This window comes from Gorilla gorilla, chromosome 19, assembly GCF_029281585.2.
Source record: "Gorilla gorilla gorilla isolate KB3781 chromosome 19, NHGRI_mGorGor1-v2.1_pri, whole genome shotgun sequence".
Classification (NCBI taxonomy): Eukaryota; Metazoa; Chordata; class Mammalia; order Primates; family Hominidae; genus Gorilla; species Gorilla gorilla.
Genome location: NC_073243.2, coordinates 112,795,720 through 112,811,543, shown reverse-complemented (window position 1 = coordinate 112,811,543; position 15,824 = coordinate 112,795,720).

The window sequence follows — 15,824 nt, the reverse complement described above, 5'->3', positions numbered from 1 at the left end:
ATGACCCCTAGCAATAGCCAGAGTTGTTACCAGTTGTCTCAACCTAAATAATTTCTAGTGCATATCCAAGCTTTTACAGAACTTTCGCATAACAAACAAGTATGGTTTCTGTCTGTAAATGTAAATTTTGCTCAGAATGTACTGCTGGAATCTTCATTGCCTTTACTTTTAGAAGCAAAGGACGCACAAGGTCTTTCCTGTCTCACTCGCCCTCATTTAGATAAAATGACAGATATGACTTCTAGATCAGACCCTGGTATGACTTCTTGCGACTTGTTCCTCACCTTTGAAGATTCTGACTCTTCTGCAGATTAGAGAGTTTCCCATCACTCTTTCTGGTGTGTCACTGTAAGATCCAAAGGAAGAAAGGACACCTCCCATGGGTCATCTCTAGTTTAGGGACAGGGTGTTTCTGAAGTATGTGTTAATAAACATATTTATAATAACACATATTGGCTGACTGTCTCAGGTATAAAATCCTGAGACCCAGGGTGTCCACATGCCCAAATGTGGCTCCTGCAGTGTCCCCGCTCTAACTGGGCTCTCTAGGACCACACATCACTCTGAGAGCACCTGTGCCAGCCCTGCCTTCCCTGACCTTGTCCCCCAAAGCTCTACACCTGGGGAGCAGGATCTTTCATGTTATCCCTGAAGGGATATGAAACATCACTCCCACTCCCTCGTGTGGCTGTGGTGGTGGAAATGAATGATGCTTCAGAACTGTGCTCTGTCGTGTGCGTCACACTGCTCCCTTCAAAATGCACTTTTACAGGCATTGTTTTACTCAAACATCAGAACAATCTCATGGGAGACAGGCAAGAAATTATTTATTCCCATTGTAAAGATGATGAACGTGAGACTCAAAACAGATCATGTGACTTGCCTTAGTCACACAACCATTTGGGGCAGTTTTTCTTATGTCCGTTGAGTTCAGCACTTTCAGTTATCCCCTCAGTTTTCCAGGGTCTAACGGGGATGATTCCTGCAGAGAGTGTGCTGTATGTCGCCCTCATCTGGCCTCTGCCATTGGATTCTGCATCCTGGAGTCCTGAGGCTGTGCCCAGTCTGCTGCAGAGACCTAGTCCCCAGATCCATGGTGCCACTGGTCTCAGCTTGCTGTAGACAGTTCTTGGCTATGTCTGAGGTCTAGAGTAGTTGTTAAATATGCAAACATTTGCTTCTGAAAGTTGCACGGATGAGATAATAAATGTATTGTCACTCTTCTTGAGCATCAGTGAACATTGCCTACCTCACTTGGATCTGTGAGATTTCACAATCTGTTACATTGTGGCAAAATTGGTATAAATTTAATCCTTGCATTTCTCTTCCTGCCTCAAACACGGGCCAGTAGACCTTCTTCCCGAAGTGATCCATGCCTGGAAATTAGCTTGCTCACATCCTGCAGCGCAAAAGTCACCTTGTGTCCAGGATCAGAATGCACCAGCCTTGCCTTCAGAGCCACTGACGTTTACTTCCTGAGCCCTGCCTGGCTAAGGGCTTGTTTCTGTGGAGCCAGTCTCTTCTCCCTGACTCAGGGAACACTTCTCACCATGGCTTGTTTCAAACTGCACAGTTCTAGGTGTCCAAGAGCTGAGGGACCTTTGAGGCTCAGCTTCTGGGCTCTACAATATAGATAAAAATACCCAGTTCATGAGATTGTCTTGAAGGTAAAATAGGTATGCAGTGTGACAAGGTGTCACAAAAAGGTGAGAGTTGTGCGGATTTATTTTGTCTCCAATGTACCCAAGTCATCCTCCAAACTGAAAGCTTGTCATTGACCCACCAACAAACCCTGCCATGTGCCACAACCTCATGATTCTTTCCTCTCACTAGAGGAGTGCGTGGAGTGACTTTTTTTTCCAGCTGGTGATCCTTTTTGTATTAGTCATTCATTAATTCCACAGAGTTTAATGAGTGGCTGCTTGTGCCCGCCTCTTACTATTCCAACTCCCTCTCTCATTAATTCACATGAATGAATTCTCTCATTCGACCAAAATATGCATTCAAGGAACATTCACAAACAGCACCCATTGGCTGTGAAATAATGCCAAGTGGCTCACGTGGACTGAAGCCCATGTGCTCGGTCCATGAATGGCCTTCCAACCTGCCAGGCCCAGCCTAGTTTCTGGCCTCTACGTGCAGCCTCCTCAACACAGCAAAGCCCCTTGATCCCTATCTACAGAAAGTGTCAGTCCTTCTACCAGAAGTCCTGTACTACTTCAACAGCTACAGCCACACACTCAGGGACTTGATGGTAAAGATCCTTATTACCGGCCCAACACTGACCTGGTGCCCAGAATCTGATAGTGTGGTTTCTGAAGCCAAGCCCCACCCTGGGCTTTAATCCTTAGAACTATATTTATGTCCTGGGTCCTGCTTTAGTGAATGCCCTAGTACCCCGAGGCTCTCCTAAGTCCAAAGCACTGCCTAGGTATTACCAGCCCATCCTGAGAATGAGCCCTCAATCCTAGGCTGAATGGGGCTCTGCTCCATGTGAAGATACTTCTGTGGGGCTCTGCTGCCTGGGCTCCCAAATTCCACCCACTCTGTGTGTCAGAGAAACTTTTGCTTCTTTACTTTGGACCCAGCCTTTCTTGACTCTCTACCTCGTTCACCATTGTCATGTGTATTTAGACATCCTTCTTGGCCAACCAAATGGAGTTATCCACCAGTATCAACAGCGAGATCAATTAAGGTGCAATCCCACCTGTATGGGAGGGTCTAGGTGCAATCACTCACCTGGTCTCCTATGCAGTTGTGACGAATTCTGGAGATAAGACCTAGCAAATTGGATAAACACAATCTACCTTCCTCACCCAGTGTTGAGCAGATTCCTGGGGTCGCTGTCCACTCTCCCATGGTCCCAAGAGCTCTCACATGCCCCAGCTTTGTCTTGACCTTTGGGGCATTCTGTCCTTTCCTTAAGTAAGGAGTTGAGACAGAGAGGCTGTAGACAGGGCCGGCAGGGATCTGGACTGGGCTGTGTTGCCTCTGTCTGGCACTTGCTCCACTGAACTTCTTCACAGCCACACACGTGACCTTAGAGGGACCATCAGGGTCAGTGCTTATCCCTGCAGGAAAACCAGGCTTGGAAAATAAATAAAGGACCATGGGCTTGTTTGATGGACCAAGGCAATAAAGGGGCTGATGTTTGACAAAACAGTAAGGACACCATGCAGTTAGCATCCCAAACACTGCAAGTTATCCAGAAAGGGAAGAAAGCCTTGGCATAATTAATTAGTACCTAGAATACAATTTCACATGAGAATAAGCAGAAGACACATGAAGTAATAAAGGCACTGCAAAATCCAGATCTTAAGATGAGTCTTGATATTTTTTTGAAAGTCAAGCATTTTCAGCAATGCCTGAAAATCAAGTTGTTTAAGAAAGTGAGAAAAAGAGTTTTGGGGTAGAGAACTGTGGGGTGCACACATCCTGAGATGATAAATATCTGGTGTCAAGCCCCGGGCTTCCAATAAGACAAGACACATGAGGCAGCTTGTTTACATCTCACTGAAGGAGGAGGGTACAGGAGAGAACATCTGAGGGAGAAAAGACGCAGAAGCTGCTGGGAGATCGGTGTACAGCCGACAAACCCTCGAAGGAGAGACAGGGAGAAGACAGCCAAAGCGCACTTTTCCCATCTCCTCACTCAACCATCAACATGCAATACTTCTGTGACCTCCCGTCACCAAGATTTGTGGGGAGTTTCCCCACCAAGCAATCCTACAGATTCCCCAGCAGATACAACTGAGTTTCTTCCAATTCAATTCAGTTCTGACACTATCTACCTGGAGACAGCAGCTGATTCCACAGGTTGGGGGCTCAGTCACACAAGATCACCCTCCACTTCAGATGCCAATCACAAGACGCTGAGGAAGCAGCTAGATGCATCATTTCTGACACGCTAAAAGAATACAGTTAGAGGTCTTTTCTGAGAGGACCGAAGAAAATTGCTTATAAAAGAATTTCATACCAAAAGCGCTTCAGATTCCTCCACCCTTGGACTCTACATATGCTCCTGAGAGGCTTTTGCTGCCCAGATAACCTCCCAGGTTAATTTGCACTTTCCCTTGTTCCCTTACTCTGAAAACCAAATCCAAGTTCAAGATTGTTAGAAACCATTATACCGTAGTTCAGATTTTGTATTTATTTTCATCATGATCTAAGTTTCTTGAACAATTAGCAACTAGAGAAAAATTTCCAATTATTTTTTGAAAATTAGTGATCACTGCAGAGCCTCAGCTGTGTGCTCCTATTCTCTGTTTTCCACACCCAACAATAACTTGGCTTTAGAGACTGTACAGTTAACCACTCCTGTAGTTAACTTCACCTGGTGGCCTCCACACAGGCCGCAGGCTTGTCACCTGTGAGGAAGCCTTAGGTGCTGCTTCCCCATCCCCAGCCCAGGGGAGGACGGCAGACTCCAGTGTCCTGGTGCAGAAGTGTGCAGGTTTTCACTGCAGGGCCTCCCTGCACACTACGATGAGGCCACATCCCAGGGGCTGTGCCTGCACAACTCCACAGCTGTGGGCATGTGCAGGAGGGCTGGGACCTCCCAGGGGGTGGCAGGAAGCAGGGAGGACTGGGACCCACTCAGGAGACAGGGCATTGACTGAGAAGGGAGTTCCAAGGAGGCGGCTTTAGATCCTGGGGATCAGGGTGTCTGTAGAAGGAGGGATCTGGGAGCAGAAGTCCTGATAAAATCTCCCAGGGTGGGTCTCTGGCTTCAGAGAATAAAAGCTGCAGCGCTGGGCAGCCTCTTCTCCTCCCACTGTCCCCAACCAGGCCAGCAGCCAGGGTAGGTTTTGTCACCAAGGAGGTGGGCACAGGGAAGTCCTGGCTGTGGGACTGGATCCAGGTTCAGGGCAGCCTTCAAGCTGTCCCTACAGAGCCTGGGAGGGTAAAGAGGAGGGAGAGGAACAGGCCAGCAGTCCTAGACAAGGAGATGGGGTCAGGCCTCAGTGCAGATACTGCACAACCAAGGTACAGAGAGGCTGGGGCTCACAGAGGGACCTGGAATTCAGGTTTCTGACCCTCCCCATGACTCTTCCCTTTATTGCTTAATTCTAGGGAACTCTTACAGGCCATGGCCTGCGGCTTTTGCATGGCAGGCAGCTTCTGGGGTAAGGGAAGGTGAGGTACCTGCACTGTAATATATCCCTCTCTGATATGTTTTTCCTCATCTTCCCACCTGCACCTTCCAAGCCTCTGAAAGTGTAGAGCAGAGGCCAAAATGGCCATATGGAGGCAGATAAACTAATATGAGTTTTCCACTAATTTGTATGTGACTTTGGACAAATAGTCCAGTTTCTTCATCTAGCAAATGGGACAGTTCCCCTCTCTCCCAACTACCCTAAACAGGAACTCTAGATGCCTTACAAGAAAACAAAGCTAGTTTTCTTTTTTTTTTTTTTTTTTTAGACGGAGTCTTGCTCTGTCACCCAGACTGGAGTGCAGTGGCCTGACCTCGACTCACTGCAAGCTCCACCTCCCGGGTTCATGCCATTCTTCTGTCTCAGCCTCCAGAGTAGCTGGGACTATAGGCACCCGCCACCACGCCCGGCTAATTATTTTGTATTTTTAGTAGAGACGAGGTTTCATCATGTTAGCCAGGATGGTCTCGATCTCCCGACCTTGTGATCCGCCCATCTCGGCCTCCCAAAGTGCTGGTATTACAGGCGTGAGCCACCACGCCCGGCCACAAAGCTAGTTTTTAAACTGCAGTGTGCCATTTGTATGCACGTCGTTATTATCACTCTGATTATTAGAAGGACAGCTTGAGGTCAGCCGTGTAGAAGAAACACTAGTCTAAAGATTCACATTCACAGATTTTAGTCAAAGTGCTGTCACTTACCAGCTTTTCTGAGTCTTAGTTCCATAATTTTAAAAATGGGCTTGCCAGGAGTGATATCAGCAAGACAGTGGACTGGAAGCTTCAAACACTTGTTTCCCCATGGAAATATTAGGAAAGCAACTACAGATGGACTACAATAACTTTATAGGAGCTCTGAAAACAAATCTAGCATCTACAGCAACTAAGAAAACACCAAATTAAGAAAAAGTTACATTTAAGCCAGCAGGAAACGCTGTGAAATTTATATTCACCCTCGCTCTACCCATCCTTGGCATCTTGCAGCACAATTCCCAGTTCCCTCCCTCAGGCTGGAAGAAAAAGGACAGCATTTATCTGTAATATTCTACTCTGTATGTGGCTGCCCAAGAGACTTGTTTCTGTTTTGCCTGGCTGGGAGCTCAGGTGGAGAATGGTGCCATGGCTTGGCTCTCAGGCTGCTGGAAGCCTTGAAAAGCAATGGCAGACACTAAGGCATGGGAGAACTGGTGGGGAGGCTGCAGACTGTGGACACCTGGGGCAAAGGAACATGGGCAGAGAAATGCAATAGAACATCTCAGGCCTGAGCCTGAGAGAAGCTGAATGAGGCTCATTAAGACATGTAAAAGCGGCTGTTTATATGGGAGAAATTGAGGGAAGAAAACAAGACAATGCACACACACACACAAACACACACAGACACGCACACACACAGACACACACACACACGCCCAGGGAGGACACATGCCCAGAAAATACCTAAAATGACCATAAGGCTTTATCCCAGGCTGATCCAGACTTAGGACTTCTTTCACCAATTAGCAAAAGTATGCCACATCAGTCTGTAAAGACTGAGAGAGGTACCTGTTTCTTCAAATGCCCAGTTTTTAACAAAAGATTACAAGGCACACAAAGGTACAGAAAAACATCAACCATTTGCAAAACAAAATAAGTTTTCAGAAACTGTCTTTGCAGAAACACACATCAGGCTTCCTAGATAAAAAAAGTAAAACAACACTTCAATATGCTAAAAGAGTTAAAGAAAAACACAAACGAACAACTAAAGAAAATAAGAAAAGCAATATACAAATATACATTAAAATGATAAGAAAATAACCAAAATTATAAAAAAAAGAAGCAAACAGAAATTCTAGAGCTGAAAAATATGGTAACCAAATTGGAAAATATACTAGAGCTGTTCGACAGCAGATTCAAAGAGTGAGAAGAAAGAACCGATAAACTTGAAGACAGGTCGTTTAAATTACGAGTCTGAGGAACAACAGAAACAATAAATAAAGTAAAAGGAGCTCATGGACTTATAAGGCGCTGACAAGTGAACCAACACATGCATTGTGGAAGTCTCAGAGAGGAGAGATACTGAGAGAGAAAGACAGAGATTATTTTTACAAAATAATAATGGTTGAAAACTTCCCAAGAAATCCTTGAATCTACAAATTCAGGAAGCTTGATGAGTCCACATAGAATCATCCTAAGAGACCTGTACTGAGTCGTATTATAGTTAAACTGCCTTAAACCAAGTAAAATAGACAGTCTTGAAAGGAGCAAGAGGAAAGTGACTTGCCATGTAAGAGGGATTCCCAAGTAGACTATCGGGGAATTTCTCAGTAGAAACTTTACAGGCCAGAAGACAGTCAGAGGACATACTTAGAATGCTGAGAAAACAAACAAGGAAACACTCAACTCTCAACTAAGGATTGTATATCTGAACAAACTGCCCTTCAAAAATGATGGCACAATAAAGACATTCCCAGAAACACAAATGGTGGAAGGTGCATCGCCACAAGACCTGCCCAAAAAAGAATGTTAAAGGGACTCCTTCAAATCTAAATAAAAGGACCCCAAAGAGTAACTGGAAGCCGTGGCATATAAAAATAACGGTTTCTGGTAAATCGAATCCATGAGTAAATATACACACATATACATATACCATATTTTGGTTTGTAATTCCACATTTATTTTGTGATAAATCAATCACAAAACATCAAATAACGTATGAGTTTACGTATGTGAGGTGCCTAGAGTAGTCCTGTTTATAGAGGCCAAAAGTAGAATGGTAGTTGCCAGGGTCTGGATTACGGGAATAGTTAGTGTTTAATGAGTGCAGGGTTTCAGTTAATGGAAAAGTTTTGGGATGGAAGATGGTGATGTTTGGAAAAGAGTGTGGATGTACTTAATGCCACTGAACTGTGCACTTAAAAATGGTTAAAATAATAAATGTTAGTTATGCACATGTTACATATGCATACTATACACAAAGTATATACATGCAATGTATACAATAAATAATTTTATAATAATTTTCCAATACATGCAATATATACTTTTTGAGATGGGGCCTTGCTATATGGGTCAAGCTGATCTCAAACTCCTGGGCTCAAGTCATTCTCCCACCTCAATATCCTGAGTAGCTGGGGTTAGGCATATACACAATTTTTTAATGGGCATACTTCAGAGAACATGTTCCTATGGTTTACTGCCAGGGAGAAAGACAATAAATAAGTAAATAATGAAAATGTTGAGCCAATTTCAGGTAGTAATATGTGCTGTGAAAAAATCTAAATATTTGCCAGGCACCATGGCATGTGTCCGTGGGCTCAGGGGGCTGAGGCAGGATTACTCGAGCACAGGAGTTCGAGGCTATAGTGAGCTATGCTTACGCCTGTAAGTAGTCACTGCACTCTAGCCTGTGCAACATAGCAAGACCCCATCTCAAAAAAAAAAAGCAGAAAAGAAGGGAAAAAAGAGAAAGATAATATAAATCTAAATAGAGTATAAAGAGAGAGAGACTGAGGTGGGAAGAAACATAAGGTTCTGACTGTAATGTCTTTGGAGGCCTTTCTGAGTGGGTAATTCTCCAGCCTGAGTCATGGGAGATGGGTGGCTATGTGTGCAGCCCTGCGGGGAGGACTCTAGGCAGAGAAACATCCCTGAGATGTTGAAAGAAGGCAAGGATGAGTGTGCTGGGACACAGTGAGGTGTGGAAGTGAGCTGGATAACTCGGGAGACTGGCTGTCATGTAGAACCATGTTCAGTGTGCACTGGAATCATGCAGTCTGATGCACATTTCAGAAAATTACTCTGCCTTCTGAGGGAATAATAAATTTTTATTTCAGAGGGAAGAAAGAAAGGCTAGATAAGAGGTTGTTGCATTGTCCAGGCAAGAAATGATGACATGCTGAATGGCACTGGTCACAATGGAGACAGGGAAGATGACTGGATTAGGAAAAGACTTAGAAGGTAGAATTCAGGAGAATCTCTTATGGGCCAGACCAGTGTTTCCAGGGAAAGAGAAGAACCATGAATAACTCCTAGGGCATTAGTCTCAGGAATAAGCACATGATGATGCCATTTACAAAAACAAGGAAGATGGGCAAAACAGTTTTTGGATGTGTGAATTCAACAATTTTTGTGGATCTTCTCAATTTGAGATGCTTGCAGAGGAGGCAGAGGCAGATAGATAAATGAACCTAGAGTCCAGGAGTGAAGTCAGGGCTGAAGCTACAGATGTGGTCATTATTTTGCAAAAGGAACACTTCCTAGAGAGAAGGGGCAGAGAAGGGGAACCTGGTAAGAGACTGAGGTGGAGTGTGTGGGATCCTGGAATCCTGGAGAGGAAGGCATTTCAAGCAGGAAAGAGATGATCCATGCTGAAGGTGTGAAATAATGCTGACTCCTGCAAGGTAGTATTCAAATGTCAACCACAAGGGACTCCTTGAAATGGGAACTGAGTGGATGGCACAGCGAGGAAGGAGTTCCAGAAAGCAAGAAGCTACACAGAACTCCAGGAGAGGATGCTCAGCTGTAAGTTCAGGTATCATCAGGGGTGGAAGCCCAGGACAGTGTCTATAATCCAGTGGCTGAACCATAAGCCTGCCCTTCTCTTCTTACAAAATGCTGAGGCTCTTCCCCCTTCCTGCCAGGATTCAGAGACCTGGAGAGACAATTCTGGGGAGAGGGAGCTGCCTCTGTCCCCAGGGCTTTGAGAATGGGATGTCTTAGCTGAGCCTGGGCCTGCTGAGTGAGCCTCCCTGGGCCGCCAAGGCCTGGAAGTCCCTGGGAGACAGCTTCTTCTTCCTCCAGGATGGCCATTTCTCCATAATAGCCCAGAAGAGAAAACTCTGGACCTGTGTGTGATGCACCTCCAGGCTCAGGTTTCTCAGTGGCTTTGACTTCCAAGGCAAGCTCACACTGCCTTTCTCCTCAATCCCAGGTAAAGCAATTATTGTCCAATGGTGGGGAGGAGCTATCTCTTTTCAAACAAGTTAAAGTGGAGCACGGGGAACAGAAAAGGTGATTTTGGCACTGGTAGGATCTAGAACATGAATTGATCAATACAGTGAGAGAACAGAGAGCAAGAGTGGAAGAGGAGTGAGTGATGTTTGTACATGTCAGCTTTCTCTACGTACCCAGCAGGGGCCATATGTCCTGGCAGGTGCAGCCTTGGAGCCATCTCGTAAATGGTGTTGAGGGCATAAGGGTCCTTGCTTCAGTAATCAGAGCAGGCCATGGGCTGGGAGAGACCCCTCCCCTCCACTACACTGATGAGACCTTTACACTCCTGTGGCAAGAGTCACCCATTGTCTTCGTCTGCTCTGGATGCTATAACAAAATACCATAAGCTGGGAGGTTTATAAACAACAGAAATTTATTGCGCACAGTTATGGAGGCGTCAAATCTATGACCAAGTCACCAGCAAATTCGGTGTCTGGGGAGGATTCACTCCCTAGTTCATCGATGGTGGCTTCTTACTGTGTCCTCACATACTAGAAAGGATGAAGGGTCTCTCTTGGGCCTCTCTGAAGAGGTCACTCATTCCATCCATGAAATTTCCACCTCCATGACCTAGTCAATTCCAAAAAGCCACAACTCTTAAACTCATCACTTTGGAGGGCATTAGGTTTCAACATCAGTTTGGGGGAAACAGGACCATGGTACCCATCTTTCATAGCTACAGAAAACCTAGACTGAACTCCCCTACCACCTCAACCTCCACTGTTTCAGATCTCTGCCCTGAAGATGTGGAGAATCCATAATTATGAGGGGGGAGTTCTGAGGGGAAAAGGAAAAGGGGAAGGAAGTTCATGCTGTTGATCACTTCACTGTGGCATGTACTTTAAAAAAGTATTCAGCTTTAATCCCTCAAACTGTATGTTTTTACAGAGGAGGGTATCAAGGCTTAGAGATTCAAAGTAACCTGCAAGATCACCCAGTTATTAGGAGAAGGCAGCGCTGGAGTGCACACTCCTGTCTTCACAGCTAAGCCAGTGCTCTGGGTGCCACCCCAATGTCCAGGTTGCAGGAGGTTCAGGGCAGCAGAGGGGTGAGGTTTAAGTGATTTCCTCCCAGACCTCATCCCTAAGTCGGCCTTCTGGGCCTTGATGCTGTCACTTTAGATGCTTTCATTCCCCCAGGCACTAGGATTCAAAGACTTTTCCCCAGGAGACTTCACGCAGGAAAAATAGCCACTTCCTCTAGGCGTTTGAACAGGCAGGGCTGAGGCAGTGGTCAGGAGACAGGAGGGAGAGGTCACCATGGACAAAGGAATCTGCTGGACATCAAGCCTCCAGTTGCTCTTGTGAAGGCTGCCTGGGGCCTCCTAGGGCTTCTCCTTCACCCCTGGGGTTCATTCCACGTTGCTCTTCGCTAAGCTTAGAAACACGCCATTCATGGTGTTTTCTCATCTGATCATGAAGAACAGACTACATAGAGTGTCTTTGAATCTGTGTACCCTCTTCACACTTTTCTTAGAGGAATGAATTTGAGTCCCTGAGCACCGGGTCCCCCCACTGCCTTGCTGGGCAGCAAGACAGGACAAGCCTTCCACTAAGCCTGTTTCCTCCTGTCATATCAATGAGGACATGACAACAGTCGCTCACGTAGTTACTCTGAGCCTTTGCTATGTCTCCTTTCCACATCAGCGCCTGACCCCCAAGAGAAAAGAGGAGTTTAGAGTTTCACTAATCTGCACAAAGAGACACCAGCTAAGGAGTGGAGGAGCTGGAACCAGCTCCAGGTCTGTCCGGTGCCACCATGTGTGCTTTCTGAGGCCTCCTATTATCCCTGGGGACAGATGCTAACTCAGCCTCAAAGGGGTGTCCTGAGGGTCGATGGGGCATTGCGTGTGAATGATACAGAGGTGGCTCAGATATTGATATGGTTTGGCTCTGGGTCCCCCCTCAAATCTCACCTTGAATTGTAATAATCCCAACATATCAAGGGCGGGACCAGGTGGAGATAATTGGATCATGGGTGCGGTTTCCCCCACGCTGTTCTCATGATAGTGGGTGAGTTCTCATGAGATCCGATGGTTTTATAAATGTCTGGCATTTCCCCTGCTGGCACTTCTCTCTCCTGCCACGATGAGAACAAGGACATATTTGCTTCCCCTTCCACCATGGTTGTAAGTTTTCTGAGGCCTCCCCAGTCATGGGGAACTGTGAGTCAATTAAACCTCTTTCCTTAATAAATTACCCAGTCTTGGGCAGTTTTTTATAGTGGTGTGAGAATGGACTACTACAGATATGATCCCTGCTTTCAGGAAGATTTACAGTCTAGAAAGGGTGGCAGTTGCTGAGGAGAGTAAAAGTCACCTGGTGACCACTGAACAGAGAATGGAGTAAAAAACTCCTAATTTGCGGAATTTGGAAGGGAGCAAAGACCCCCTGGTGACCATCAAACAGGCCATCCGGAGGCAAAACTCCTTCCCTGGGAATAATAATTAAACTTCTCTAGTATCTAAAGTCGGCATCTGGTTCCAGGCCTCGTTCAACTTTTATAAGTAACTAAAATGTCCATACATCTCTGAAATGCCATGTGGAAACTCATTTTGCAATGCTTGCTTACATTAAGGCACCAAAACGTCTACAAATGTAATCATTATTATAACCTACGTGGCTAATGTGTCCCAAATTACCCTCAAGCTCCCCTCTTAAGTTCCATAAATGCTCCTAAGGAAAATTCACTGCGGCATGCTCAATCCTCTCTCAATAAGGCACCCCACAGCACCCTTTTGCAGTGTGATTCCTTTCTAATAAACTTGCCTTTTTCAAACCTATACTATTGTTGGTAAATTATTTTTACCAACCCATGAGTTGACCACTTCCCAATGCCAGGGCTCTGACTCTTCGCCCGGCAGATGTAAGTTAAACAGTCAAGCAATAAAACGAGGGGCAGACTGTGAATAGAAGAAAGGTGGCCGGGCCCAGTCGCTCACGCCTGTAATCACAGCCCTTTGGGAGGCTGAGGCAGGTGAATCACCAGAGGTCAGGAGTTCAAGATCAGCCTGGCCAATATGGCGAAACCCTGTCTCTACTAAAAATACAAAAATTACCTGGATGTGGTGGTGCGTGCCTGTAACCTCAGCTACTTGGGAAGCTGAGGCAGGAGAATTGCTTGAACCCAGGAAGTGGAGGTTGCAGTGAGCCAAGATGGTGCCGCTACACTCCAGCCTCGGCAACAGAGCCACACTTTGTCTTAAATAAATAAATGAGTGAATGAAAGGTGACCAGTGCCTGGGACTCTGATTGCCAGGGCCACCAAGAACAGAGGGTGACCTCAGGCAGAACCGTGGGTGGTCCTACTGCTTCAACTCCTGCTGAGGGCAGCAGTCCAGAGTCCTGGCAGCTCAGGAGGCGGGAGTGCAGAATTCCAGATCTGGACTTCATCCACCTCCCTCCAGAGCCTCTCTCCGCCCCACAGGCACCCCCAGGGGGACTCTGGGCTCATTTTTTCCTATCACTGATGAGGCTAACTCTCACTGTCCATCAGCTTCCAGATGCAGAGTAGCTCTAGGCCAAAGCAGGAGGTGGGTTGCCACTGTGGAATGCATGTCGGCTTTGCAGCCTGAAGATTGGGGTGAAAATCCAGCCTCAATGCTGGTTACAGCACAGCTGGGTCTTCAACCAAGCTCTGGTCACCCAAGTGGGTGTGTTCCCTGATGCTCCCAAGTGGCTCTGAGTGTACTCTGGGGGCCCCACACCCTCATGTGGGACTTGGTTCACAGGTTATGCCTCAGTGGACATAGGTGCAGGGCCCTTGTGGGTTTCGCCTGCTTCGGTGCAGGCCCTTGGGATAATGGGAGCCACCAAGCTGGGAGTTCCTTTGGTCACCGTATGCGTGGGCTTGACCCCATGTTCGTGTCTCTCACTGTGTCTGTGCCATGCTGCCAGGGTTCATGTGTGGTCAGGCGTGTAGTTTAATCTTGCATGTCTCTTGATTCTGTGCTGCGGCCTCTCTGTGTGTTTTTTCCTTGCGGTAGTTAGGATTTTGGAGCAATGAAGGAGCCGGAAGTTGAAAAGTCAGTGGAAGGTAAACATACCTGACCACAAACCCTTTTGCCAGAGACGGTGGGGGTGGAGGGTAAACATACCTGACCCCAAACCCTTTCGCCTGAGACGGGGGGAGTGGAGGGTAAACATACCTGACCCCAAACCCTTTCGCCTGAGATGGTGGGGGTGGAGGATAAACATACCTGACCCCAAACCCTTTCTCCTGAGACGGTGGGGAGTGGAGGGTAAACATACCTGACCCCAAACCCTTTCGCCTGAGACGGGGGGAGTGGAGGGTAAACATACCTGACCCCAAACCCTTTCGCCTGAGATGGTGGGGGTGGAGGATAAACATACCTGACCCCAAACCCTTTCGCCTGAGACGGTGGGGAGTGGAGGGAAGTATCCTACACATAGGTGTATCATTTTTCATCTTTTATACAGTATTTTCCCCTTTCTATGTTTAGATACAAAAAAGACTTACCAATATTAAGTCCAGTACCATGCTATACAGGTTTGTATCCTAGGAGCGATAGGCTATACCATATAGCCTGGATGTGTGGGAGCCTATACCATCTAGGTTTGTGTAAGCACACTCTATGGTGTTGGCACAATGATGAAATCACCCAATGACACTTTTCTCAGAATGTGTGCCCGTCAAGTGACTCATGACTGTAGTTGGATGCAAAGCTGGGAAGGAAAGGTATTCCACATAGCAACAACAGCATGAGCAGAGCCACAGAAGAGAGACATTGGGGGGGGGGTAATTATGAGGAACAGCTGAGAGTTATCTTTTAAAATTAACTTTATTGGAGCATAGCTTGCATACAATTAAATGCACCCATTTTAAGTTAATAGTTCGGTGAATTTTAAGCAATGTATATAAACCCATGTGACCACCATCTCAGAGAAAACTTCCTTTAAAAATTATCACTTCAAGCTGTTTTTGTGTTTAGTAAATGATAATTTTATTACAAGTTTTATAATTCAATATTAAAACCAAAACAATACAGAGGCAATAAAATAGACTATAGAAAGCATATGCCTTGGAAATAGCTCTAGGTTTTAAACCTTACTTCTCAAGCAAGTTGCTAAATTTTTCAAAGCCTCAGTTTCCTCATCCATAATATGGGGATAATAATAAAACCAGCCTCACAAGATTGCTGTGAAGATTAAAAGAAATAATGTGGGCTGGGCGTGGTGGCTTATGCCTATAATCCCAGCACTTTGGGAGGCTGAGGCGGGCAGATCGCATGAGGTCAGGAGTTCGAGACCAGCCTGGCCAACACGGTGAAACACCATCTCTACCAAAAATACAAAAAATACAAAAAAAAAAAAAAAAAAAAAAAAAGCTGGTGTGGTGGCACCCGCCTGTAGTCCCAGCTACTCAGAAGGCGGAGGCAGGAGAATGGCTTGAACCCATGAGGCGGAAGCTGCAGTAAGCCAAGATCGCACCACTGCACTCTGGCCTAGGCAACAGAGCAACACTCCGTCTCAAAAACACAAAAATAAAAATAAATAAAAAATGTTAAACTTCTAGCACAAAGCCTGGAACATAGCAGGAACAGTAAATGGTGTTAGCCTTATCACAATTAGACAGGCATTGGTTGTATAGTTACCCCAGAGTTATGGGACAGACTGTGAAACTTGTACACAAAGGCTTTGAAGGGATCCTAAATGAAACTGTTAAAAGGCTAACAAAA